Source organism: Hylobates moloch, unplaced genomic scaffold (genome assembly GCF_009828535.3).
Source record: "Hylobates moloch isolate HMO894 unplaced genomic scaffold, HMol_V3 SCAFFOLD_9, whole genome shotgun sequence".
Classification (NCBI taxonomy): Eukaryota; Metazoa; Chordata; class Mammalia; order Primates; family Hylobatidae; genus Hylobates; species Hylobates moloch.
In genome coordinates this window covers 10,466,271-10,479,147 of record NW_026652284.1, presented here as the reverse complement: position 1 = coordinate 10,479,147, position 12,877 = coordinate 10,466,271, and the positions used below count along the sequence as shown (strand labels likewise).

Genomic DNA, 12,877 nt, shown 5'->3' with positions numbered 1-12,877 from the left:
TTAGGTTGAAGGTCATTCATACTCAACACTTAGAAGATATTTTTCTCCTGGCACCTAGCTTCTCTTATTGCTGTTAAGAAGTCCATTGCATAAGAATGTAATCTTCATTTTCTCTCTGAACTTTTTTGTGACCTTACCGTATCATCCATTTTCTGAAATTCAACATGGGCTGATCTGAAGGTAGTCAGTTATCTCAGTTGATCAGTTACAGATCTAACATCTTGTTCTATTCTTTCCCCTTTTCTCACTACTGCACTTGACTATGACTAGTCTTTTTTTTTTTTTTTTTTTTTTGAGACGGAGTCTCGCTCTGTCGCCCAGGCTGGAGTGCAGTGGCGCAATCTTGGCTCACTGCAAGCTCCGCCTCCCGGGTTCAGGCCATTCCCCTGCCTCAGCCTCTCCCAGTAGCTGGGACCACAGGCGCCCACCACCACGCCCGGCTAATTTTTTGAATTTTTAGTAGAGACGGGGTTTCACCGTGGTCTCAGTCTCCCGACCTCGTGATCCGCCCGCCTCGGCCTCCCAAAGTGCTGGGATTACAAGCGTGAGCCATCGCGCCCTGCCTGACTAGTCTTAAAAAAAGAAAAAAAAGGCTGGGCGCGATGGCTCACGCCTGTAATACCAGCACTTTGGGAGGCTAAGGTGGGTGGATCACCTGAGGTCAGGAGTTCGAGACTAGCCTGACCAACATGGTGAAACCCCATCCCTACTAAAAATACAAAATTAGCCAGGTGTGGTGGCACATACCTGTAATCCCAGCTACTTGGGAGGCTGAGGCAGGAGAATTGCATGAACCCAGGAGGTGGAGGTTGCACTGAGCTGAGATTGCACCATTGCACTCCAGCCTGGACAACAAGAGCGAAACTGTCTCAAAAAAAAAAAAAAATAGAATGAAATTCAAGATGATGACTTGGTCTTCCTGAATATCTTTTTTCATTCATTGTTCTGGGCATATGGTGATCTTTTCGTTACAGAGATTTTTGTCCTTCAATTCTGAGAAAGTTTGTTGTATTATTTCTTTGACAACTTTTTCCCCAGTGATTCCTTGGTTCTCTCTTTCTGAAATTCCTGTTAGCTATTGGCTTTCCTACAATGATGCATCATTTTTGAAAATCTTTTTTCTTTTGTTGTTACAATTTTAAAAATTCTACTTTCTGTGAAATTTCCCCAATTTTACCTTCAATATTTTTATTATTATTATATTTATTTATTTGTTTATTTATTTATTTTTTGAGATGTAGTCTTGCTCTGTCACCCAGGATGGAGTGCAGTGGCACAATCTTGGCTCACTACAACCTCTATCTCTGGGTTCAAGTGATTCTCCTGCCTCAGCCTCCTGAGTAGCTGCACTGCAGGTGCCCACCACCACACCTGGCTAATTTTTGTGTTTGTAGTAGAGTTGGGGTTTCACCATGTTGGCCAGGCTGGTCTCAAACTCCTGGCCTCAGGTAATGCATCTGCATCAACCTCCCAGAGTGTTGAGATTACAGGCGTGAGCCACCGTGCCTGGCATGTTTGGGTCTTCCTTTCACATTAGAGGCTCTCTTCTCTTTGTCCAAAATCCATAGCCCAACTCCTTGGACCTGTTGGAATATTTCACAGGAGATTGTTGTTTTGACTCCTTTTATTATTTCCCCTTGGGCAGAAATTGTGTGACCAAAGTGATAACATAATAATTTATTTGAGCATTTATATACCAGGCTCAGAGTTGGCAAATTTAATTCTTAACTCTATTTACCAAGTACTACTACTACTATTGATCTTCTCTGAGGAAACTGAGGCACAGAAAGGCCAAGTAACTTGCCCAGAGTCACATAGCCAGTCTGTGGCAAAGCTGAGGTCCTTGGTTCTAGAGCTCATGCTCCTAATCACCTCCAATCAATCTGCTTATTTGGAACCCGGGGGACAATTTGCTCTCTATTCTTTATAGAAAACAACCACAACATTGTTAACACCAGTTACTAAATGCCAGACACTGTTCTGAACACATTATCTGTATAGATGCCTTTAATCCCTAACAGGCCTATGAAGTAGGTACCATATTTAGTCCTATTTTATAAAGAACCTTCTAGAAGTTCAACTTACCCAAGATCACCAGATAGTGAGAGCAGTGTCCGAATTTGAAATCTAGGCTGGGTGTGATGCCTCACGCCTGTAATACCAGTACTTTGGGAGGCCAAGGCAGGAGGATCGCTTGAGCCCAGGAGTTCTAGACCAGTCTGGGCAACATAGTAAGACCTCCATCTCTACAAAAAATTTAAAAATTAGCTGGGCGTGGTGGCATCTGCCTGTGATCCAAGCGACTCAGGAGGCTGAAGCAGGAGGATTGCTTGAGCCCAGGAGGTCAAGGCTGCAGTGAGCCATGATTGTGCCACCTCCAGCCTGGATGACAGTTCGAGACCCTGCCTTAAAAAAAATGAAAAAAGAATTTAAAATTTAGGTTTTCTATCCCTGGAGCTCTCACTTTCTTTTTCTTTTTGGGCCTTAGGAGCAGAGTGGAGTTTATTGCCCTCCTCAGTTCATGGCCCACCACCCTCCTCAGCCTGGGCAAAGCCTGGCTTATTTTATTTCATTATTTTCTTTTTGTTTTTGAGACAGAGTTTCTCTGTCACCCAAGTTGGAGTGCAGTGGCGCTATCTCGGCTCACTGCAAACTCCACCTCCTGGGTTCAGGTGATTCTCCCACCTCAGCCTCCCAAATAGCTGGGATTGCAGGCACGCACCACCATGCCTGGCTAATTTTTGTATTTTTTGTAGAGACAGGGTTTCACCATGTTGCCCAGGCTGGTCTCTAACTCCTGGGCTGAAGCAATCCTCCTGCCTTGGCCTCCTAAAGTGCTGGGATTCTAGGCATGTGCAACTGCGCCTGACCTATTTCATTATTTTCTCCAGTTACTCCCAACCCCTAGTCCCTCTCCCCTCCCCCTCCTAGGCCCTCACTAGGGTGTTCATCTGTCTTTAAATCTGCATGTGTCTGTACAAAGCATGCACAGTTGTTCTGTGGTTGTACTTAGCAATAACCAGACATTTATTCAGCACCTACCATGGTGCCAGGTGTTACCCTAGATCAGGGAGCAACAAACCACAGCCCATTGCCAGCTTTTATACAACCTGCAAGCCAAAAATGGTATATATATATATGTATATATATATTTCTTTTTTTTTTTTTGAAACAGAGTGTCGCTCTGTCGCCCAGGCTGGAGTGCAGTGGCACAATCTCGGCTCGCTGCAAGCTCCGCCTCCTGGGTTCACGCCATTCTCCTGCTTCAGCCTCTCCGAGTAGCTGGGACTATAGGTGCCCGCCACCACGCCTGACTAATTTTTTGTATTTTTAGTAGAGACGGGGTTTCACCGTGGTCTCGATCTCCTGACCTCGTGATCCGCCTGCCTCGGCCTCCCAAAGTGCTGGGATTACAAGCGTGAGCCACCGCGCCTGGCCTATATATATATTTCTTTTTTGAGATGGAGTCTTGCCCTGTTGCCGAGGCTGGAGTGCAATGGTACCATCTCAGCTTACTGCAACCTTCGCCTTCTAGGTTCAAGTGATTCTCCTGCCTCAGCTTCCCCAGTAGCTGGGACTACAGGTGCCTGCCACCACGCCCGGCTAATTTTTTTTTTTTTTTTTGTATTTTTAGTAGAGACGGAGTTTCACCATGTTTGCCAGGCTGGTCTTGAACTCCTGACCTCAAGTGATCTGCCTGCCTCGGCCTTCCAAGGTGTTGGGATTACAGGTGAGAGCCAATGCGCCTGGCCAGTTTTTACATTTTTAAATGGCTGAAAAAAAATCAAAAGAATACTGTTTTGTGACACCTGAAAATTACATGAAATTCAAATATCAGTATCCATGTCTAAGTTTTACTGGTGCACAGCCACACTCATTTTTTTGTTTTTGTTTTTTTTTTTGAGACGGAGTCTTGCTCTGTTGCCCAGGCTGGAGTGCAGTGGTGTGGTCTCGGCTCACTGCAATCTCCGCTTGCTGTGTTCAAAAGATTCTCCTTCCTCAGCCTCCTGAGTAGCTGGGATTACAGGTGTGCGCCACCACACCTGGCTAATTTTTGTATTTTTAGTAGAGATGGGGATTTCTCCATGTTGGCCAGGCTGGTCTCAAACTCCTGACCTCAGGTGATCCACCTGCCTTGGCCTCCCAAAGTGCTAGGATTACAGACGTGAGCCACCGCACCAGGCCCATGCTCATTTTTTATGTACATCTCTGGTTGCTTTCACGCCACATTGGCAGAATTGAGTAGTTACAGCAGAAATTGTATGGCATAAAGCCGAAAATACTGACTGTCTGGCCCTTTACAGAAAAAAGAAAATTGCTGACCAGTGCTCTAGAGGTTGGGGATAGTCTAGGGAACGTATGTGTTTAACTTATATAAATAGAATGATGGTTTAACTGGGGCCGGGGAGCAAATTCAATCTGGGATTTTTGAGGGTGACAGAGAGGCTATTAATTACTGGGACAACTTGGGGTCAACTATCTGTCCCTGGAGAGCAAGGATGCATGATTATCTCTCTCTAACCCTCATTCTGCCCAAGATCACTGGCTTTGCTTGTTGTATTTTAAGAATGTGTTGGCCAGACATGGTGGCTCAACCCTGTAATCCTGCACTCTGGGAGGCTGAGGAGGGCAGATCACCTGAGGTCAGGGGTTCGAGACCAGCCTGGCCAAGGTGATGAAACCCTGTCTCTACTAAAAAAGCAAAAAATTAGCCGGGCATGGTGGTGGGCGCCTCACAGAGCGAGACTCCAACTAAAAAAAAAAAAAAAGAATTTGTTGGCTAGGCATGGTGGCTCACACTTGTAATCCCAGCACTTTGGGAGGCCAAGGTGGGACGACTGCTTGATCTCAGGAGTTGGAGGCCAGCCTGGGCAACATAGCAAAACCTAATCTCTACTAAAAATACAAAAATTGGCCAGGCGTGGTGGCTCATGCCTATAATTCTAGCACTTTGGGAGGCTGAGATAGGTGGATCACTTGAGGCCAGGAGTTCAAGACCAGCCTGGCCAACATGGTGAAACCCAACTCTACTGAAAATACAAAAATTAGCTGGGCATGGTGGCACACATCTGTAATCCCAGCTACTTGGGAGGCTGAGGCACGAGAATTGCTTGAACCGGGGAGGTGGAGGTTGCAGTGAGCTGACATTGTGCCACTGCCCTCCAGCCTGGGTGACAGAGCAAGACTCTGTTTTAAAGAAACAAAACAAAACAAAAATTAGCCAGATCTAGCATTGTGAGCCTGTAGTCCCAGCTACCTTGGAGGCTGAGGTAGGAGCATTACTTAAGCCCGGAAAGTTAAGGCTTCGGTGAGCTCTGACAGTGTCACTGTATTTCAGCCTGGGCGACAGGGCAAGATGCTATCTCAGAAAAAAAAAACAAAATTTCTCTGGGTTGTAGCCCTAGAATAGGACTCAGCAAACTATGGCCCATAGGCCAAATCTGGGGCATGGCAGTTTCTGTACAGTCAGCAAGCTAATTTTTAAATGACTGGAGTAAAAAATCAAAAGAAGAATCATATTTTGTGACACATTAAAATGACATGGAGGCCAGGCGTGGTGGCTCACACTTGTAATCCCAGCACTTTGGGAGGCCAAGGTGGTAGGATCACTTGAAGCCAGGAATTCAAGACCAGCTTGGCCAACATGTTGAAACCCATCTCTATTAAAAATACAAAAATTAGCCAGGCGTGGTGGCGCGCACCTATAATCCCAGCTACTCAGGAGGCTGAGATACAAGAATAGCTTGAATCCGGGAGGTGGAGGTTGCAGTGAGCCAAGATTGCACCACTGCACTCCAGCCTGGGCAACAGAGTAGAGTCTGTTTCAAAAAACAAAAGAAAAAGAAAATGACATGGAGTTCACATTTCAATGTCCATAAAGATTTTGGAACACAGCCCCACCCACTCATTTGCATATTATCTAAGGCTGTAGCAGTGTCTTCGTGGTCTGCAAAGTCTAAAATATTTACTATCTGGCAGGGTGCGTGGCTCACGCCTGTAATCCCAGCACTTTGGGAGGTCAAGGTGGGCACATCACGAGGTCAGTAGATTGAGACCATCCTGGCCAACATGGTGAAACCCCATCTCTACTAAAAATACAAAAATTAGCCAGGCGTGGCGACACACACCCGTAATCCCAGCTACTCAGGAGGCTGAGGCATGAGAATAGCTTGAACCAGGAAGTCGGAGGTTGCAGAGATTTGGAGGTTGCACTGCACCCCAGCCTGGCGACAGAGTGAGACTCCCGTCTCAAAAAAAAAAAAAAATTAAAAAAAAAAATAAATAAATAAAAATAAAAAACTATTTTTTTAAAAAGCGGATTGGTAATTTTATTTTATTTATTTATTTTTCTGAGACAGGGTCTCCCTTTGTCACCCAGGCTGGAGTGCAGTGGTGTGATCACAGCTCACTGTAGCCTTGACCTTTCTGGGCTCAGGTTATCCTCCCACTTCAGCCTCCCAGGTAGCTGAAACTACAGGTGTACCCCACCATACCTGGCTAATTTTTGTAATTTTTGTAGCGACGGGGTTTTCCCAGGCTGGTCTTCCTGTTTTCAACAGGTTTTCCTGTTGCCCAGGCTGGTCTGGAACACGTGGGCTCAAGAGATCCACGTGCCTTGGCCTCCCAAAGTGCTGGGATTACAGGCGTGAGCCACCACACCTGGCTTATTTTTTTCTTTTGAAACAGGTGCTCGCTCTGTCACCCAGGCTGGAATGCAGTGGCGCAGTCTCAGCTCACTGCAACCTGCACCTTCCAGGTTCAAGTGACTCTCATGCCTCAGCCTCCCGAGTAGTTGGGACTACAGTCATCCCCTACAACGCCCGGCTAATTTTTGTATTTTTTTTTCTTTTGAGATGGAGTCTCACTCCTGTAGTGCAGGCTGGAGTACAGCGGCATGATCTCAGCTCACTGTAACCTCCACCTCCCGGGTTCAAGTGATTCTCCTTCCTCAGCCTCCCAAGTAGCTGGGATTACAGGCGTGCGCCACCACGCCTGGCTAATTTGTGTATTTTTTAGCAGAGACGAGGTTTCACCTTGTTGGCCAGGCTGGTCTCGAACCCCTGACCTTAAGTGATCCACCCGCCTCGGCCTCCCAAATTGCTAGGATTGCAGGTGTGAGCCACTGCACCTGGCCTAATTTTTGTATTTTTAGTAGTGACAGGGTTTCACCATGTTGGCCAGGCTGGTCTAAAACTCCTAACCTCAGGTGATCTGCCTGCCTTGGCCTCTCAAAGTGCTATCTATTCTTTGATGGAAAAGTTCACCAGTCCTGGCGCCAGGTTATTGCTTCTAACTGCTGCAGTGTATGGGATAGTGTATAGTATGACTCTACCATAGTTTACGTGCTGGTTCCCCTGATGATTGTCCCTGTGCTCAGTTATTCTAGGCACTGAGGATACAGCAAAGGAGCCAAGAAAAGTCCCTTCCCTCTGGGAGCTTACAGTGGCCGGTGCTGGGTTCAGATTCCTTATTCAGCATAGACACCATTCCCAGCACTTGATGTCAATGGTTGTTTGAATCCTTGCAACAATTTTATAACATTGTCTCCGTTTTTCAGGTAAGGAAACCAGCTCAGAAACGCCAGGATGGGCTTTGAGCTCCACCCTAGACTGGCTATGGCACCTGGGCTCTTAGCTCCTTGCTCTTTTGCCTGTCTGCACAGATTGGCCAATCCTCCAGCCGTCTCATTCCCGCCTTCCTAAAATTTTTGCCTTTCTGATGAGTGTAAAATGCTCTCTCATAATGTCATTTTCATTTGCATTTCTCCGATATCTCCCGAGTTTGAATATTTCTGGAATCTGAGCTCTTAACTGTTGATTTGCTTCTTTTTTTTTTTTTTTTGGAGACGGAGTCTGGCTCTGTCTCCCAGGCTGGAGTGCTGGAGTGCAGTGGCGCCATCTCGGCTCACTACAAGCTCTGCTTCCCAGGTTCATGCCATTCTCCTGCCTCAGCCTCCCGAGTAGCTGGGACTACAGGCACCCGCCACCACGCCCGGCTAATTTTTTTTTTGCATTATTAATAGAGATGGGGTTTCACTGTGTTAGCCAGGATGGTCTCGATCTCCTGACCTCGTGATCTGCCTGCCTTGGCCTCCCAGAGTGCTGGGATTACAGGCGTGAGCCACCACGCCTGGCCTGATTTGCTTCTTTAAATGAAACTAGTATGTTTTCTAAACAAGGTGAAAAAACATTTTAACAAAGAAGTTTGCAGACATTTCCATACATGCCTCCCTCTGCTGCAACTTGGGCATATGTTCTAGAAAAGAGACACATAGGTCTTGGTGTAACTTGCCTCATCCAGACCATGTGGGGCCAAGTTCAAGTCACCCACAAGACTTGAGACTTCTCCCAAATCACTCACAGCTCTAGGGCTCTATTCCCTGCTCTGTAAAGTGGGGGGTAGTAAGAGTACGGACCTCATATCATAGGATTATGGGGACAATTAAAGTGCTTGGTTCAGTCGGACCCTGGCAGCAGCCACAGCAGCTCTCCTCTTCTCTGGCTCTCCTTGCCATCTCCTTTTCTTTTCCTTCCCCTCCCCTCCCCTCCCCACGAAGTCTCACTCTGTCATGCAGGCTGGAGTCCAGTGGTGCAATCTTGGCTCACTGCAACCTCAGCCTCCCAGGTTCAACTGATTCTTATGCCTTAGACTCCCGAGTAGCTGAGATTACAAACACGTTCCACCACACCAGGCTAATTTTTGTATTTTTAGTAGAGATGGGGTTTCGCCATGTTGGCCAGGCTGGTCTCAAACTCCTGACCTCAAGTGATCCACCCACCTCTGCCTTCCTTAAAGTGCTGGGATTACAGGCATGAGCCACCATGCCCGGCCTTCCTTCCTTTCTTCCTTTCTCTATCTCTTTTTCTTTCTCTTTCTCTTTCTTTTGCTGTTGTTTTTGAGACAGAGGCTCACTCTGTTGCTCAGACTGGAGTGCAGTGGCGTGTACATGGCTCACTGCAGCCTCGATCTCCTGGACTCAAGCAATCCTCCCCTCTCAGCCTCCCAAGTTGCTGGGCCTACAGCTACATGCCACCATACCAGACTAATTTTTTTTAAAATTTTTTGTAGAGACCAGGTCTTGCCATATTGCCTGGGCTGGTCTCAAACTTCTGGGCTCAAGCAATCCTCCTGCCTTGGCCTCCCAAACCTGGGATTACAGACGTGAGCCACGGCACCTGGCTGCTATCTACTTTTCGTTTCTGAAAACATGGCCTCTGGTGTGGCTATCTCTGATGGTGTCATCAAGGTGTTCACTGACGTGACAGTAGACAAATCTTCGACACCAGAGGAGGTGAAGAAGCACAAGAAAATGGTGCTGGTCTTCTGCCTGAGTGAGGGTGAGAAGAACATCGCCCTGGAGGAGGGCGAGGAGACCCTGGTGGATGACGTGGGCTGGACCGTTGACGACCCCTACACCACCTTTGCCAGGATGCTGCCAGACAAAGACTGCTGCTGTGTGCTCTGAGGTGACGCAACCTATGGGTCCAAGGAGAGCAAGGAGGACCTGGTATTTATCTTCTGGGCCCCTGAGTCTGCACCCCTTAAGGGCAAAATGATCTATGCCAGCTCTAAGGATGCCATCAAGAAGCTGACAGGGGCCGGACCTGGTGGCTCACGCCTGTAATCCCAGCAGTTTGGGAGGCCAAGGTGGGTGGATCAGTTGAGGTCAGGAGTTCAAGACCAGCCTGGCCAACATGGTGAAACCCCATCTCTACTAAAAATACAAAAACTAGCTGAGTGTGATGGCACGTGCCTGTAATCCTAGCTAATCGGGAGGCTGAGGCAGGAGAATTGCTTGAACCCAGGAGGCGGAGGTTGCAGTGAGCAGAGATCACACCACTGCACTCCAGCCTGGGTAACAGAGTGTGACTCCCTCTCAGAAAAAAAAAAAAAAGAAGCTGACAGGGATCAAGCATGAACAAGCGAACTGCTACAAGGAGGTCAAGGACCATGGCACCCGGGCAGAGAAGCTGGGAGCGGCGCTGTCATCTCCCTGGAGGGCACGCCTTTGTGAGTCCCCTCCAGTCCCATGCCTGGAACATCTGGCAGCCCCAGACCTGCCCTTGGGGTTGCAGGCCGCCCCCTTCCTGCCAAACCTGAAGTGCTGGGGGGATCCCAGCATGGGGAAGGCAATCCCTTCCAAACAGCCTGCCACCCCAGGGCCTTCCCAGCACCTGGATTTTCTTCCTCCCTCCATTCCTGATGTTTCTGGCCTTCCCAAACCACTTTTTTTTTTTTTTAATTTTGAGACAGAGTCTAACTCTGTTGCCCCGGCTGGAGTGCAGTGGTGCAATCACAGCTCACTGCAGCCTTGACCTCCCCGCCTCAAGCAATCCTCCCACCTCTGCCTCTGAAGTAGCTGAGACTACAGGTGTGTGTCACCACACCTGGCTAATTTTTATACTTTTTGTAGAGACAGGGTTTTTCTCTGTTGCCCAGGCTGGTCTCGAACTCCTGGGCTAAAGTGATCCTCCCACTTCAACCTCCCAATGTGCTGGAATTATAGACATGAGCCACTGCATCCAGCCCCAAACCGATTTTGATCTGTTTCCTCTTGGGTTGAAGCAGACTAAATTGTCCCCAGGGACCCCAGTTTGGGGGAGGGGCTGTATTTTTTTTTAACAACACCGTTACTACCTGTGCTGCCAACTCCTAACCACAATAGTGACTTGATACTAGTCTGTATATGAATGGAATGTTGTGAGATGGTCCCTCCCCTTGCTGGCTGGTCCCTCTCCCTTTTCCCCTGGTCATGGCCACTCATGGAAGTAGGACCAGTAAGGGATTGATATGGTTTGGCTCTGTCCCCACCAAAATCTCATCTTGAATTCCCATGTGTTGTGGGAGGGACCTGGTGGGAGGTAATTGAATCATGGGGGCAGGTCTTCCCATGCTGTTCTCGTGATAGTAAGTCTCATGAGATCTGATGGTTTTAAAAAGGAGAGTTTCCCTGCACAAGCTCTCTTCTCTTGTCTGCCACCGTATGAGACATGACTTTCACCTTCCACCGTGATTGTGAGGCCTCCCCAGCCACATGGAACCGTAAGTCCATTAAACCTCTTTCTTTTGTAAATTACACAGTCTTGGGTATGTCTTTATTAGCAGCATGAAAATGGACTAATACAGGGACCTTTGATAAAAAATTAAAGAGATAATAATAAAAATACATAAATAATTTTATTTATTTATTTATTTATTTATTTATTTATTTATTTATTTATTTTTGAGACAGAGTTTCACTCTTGTTGCCCAGGCTGGAATACAGTGGCATGATCTTGGCTTGCTGCAACCTTCACCTGCTGGGTTCAAGTGATTCTCCTGCCTCAGCCTCCCAAGTAGCTGGGACTACAGGCACCCGCCACCACGCCTGGCTAATTTTTTTTGGATTTTTAGTAGAGACGGGGTTTCACCGTGTTGGCCAGGCTGGTCTCGAACTCCGGACCTCAGATGATCCACCCACCTCGACCTCCCAAAATGCTGGGATTACAGGTGTGAGCCACTGCACCTGGCCATAAATAAGTTTTTTTTTTTTGATGTGCTTGGCACATCGAAAGTTCTCAGTCAATATTAGCTACTATTATTTACCCATCAGCACTCATGAGAAAGAGAAAAAGAATCATTACATGGTGATGTCAGAGAGCTTCCGTGTTTTCCAGAGGATCTCCCATGACCTATGAGTGATCTCAGTACAGAGGGACATTTTGCTAGACTACAGCAATTACAAGGCCCAGAAGTTTCTCTCGGGAGTGAAGTATGTGACTGTCACTCTGACTCCATCCAGGGTTTAGGAATCCCTGCTCTCTTGAAGCTGTCTGGTGAGAGTGAGCTAGTTGCATGTTCACAGATGGAGGTGGGAGTGCATAATGAGGTGCACGCTCCCCACTGGTCCCGATCTGCAGGCCCACCTACATTGTTGGGGGGCACAAAGGAGTCCTGCTGCCACCCTTTAGTGTTCAGGGGTCCCCTTGGGTCTCACAGTTGCCCTGGGGTCCACATTAGGGGCTTCAACAGAGGTAGAGGGAAGACCCAGACATGGTGGGAGCTGCCCAAGGAATGGGAGTAGAGAGAGGGTGGACCTTCCTCTGCAAATACTGGCCCATCCCCTAGGTTTCCGTTTTGGGATGTGAGGTATCTTCATTCCCTTCACAATGCTCACTGCAACCTCTGCCTCCTGGGTTCAAGTGATTCTCCTGCCTCAGCCCTCCCAAGTAGCTGGGATTACAGGCGTGGGCCACCACGCCCAGCTAGTCTTCGTATTTTTAGTAGAGACGGGGTTTCACCATGTTGGCCAGGCTGATCTGGAACTCCTGACCTCAGGTGATCCACCCACCTTGGCCTTCTAAAGTGCTGGGATTACAGGTGTGAGCCACCACGCCTGGCTGTAAGCACTTTTTTCTTTGACATCAAATGGCAGCAGGTTGGGTCAGTGCCTTAATTCAAAAGTACTGAGAAATATCTGGAGATATCTGGAGATCTCTGTAACAACTCTCATGTGATAGGAAAATATCTGGAATTTCTGTTGGGGACAGAGTCATAAAGTCATAACAATGCGATGGCTTGTTGATTACGTTCATAATGGAAACAAATGCTAAATTTCAAGTAGAAGTTATTGAAAATAAAGATGTAATTTCCACCCCCTCATCCAAGTTCAAGCACCCCATGAATTCGGTGCATGTACCTTTGAGGGTGGACCCCAGGTAAGAACTTCTGCATGAGATGCTCAAGTCAGGCACTCAGCATGCTGCTGACTCAGAGGAGGCCAGCCCATTAATGGCAGTTCTTAGCAGCAGAAAAGCTGGCTCCTCTCCTTCCAGGGCAAGGATGGGCAAAGATTTGCATTCTGTTCCAGGAGAGGGGAACTTCCCTCCTAGAATGG

The 12,877-nt window shown here is 47.6% G+C and overlaps 1 pseudogene; it reads left to right on the top strand.

The window, feature by feature from the left end:
- Positions 1-9,208: 9,208 nt before the first annotated feature.
- Positions 9,209-10,015, top strand: LOC116813897 (cofilin-1-like; annotated as a pseudogene).
- Positions 10,016-12,877: the final 2,862 nt, after the last annotated feature.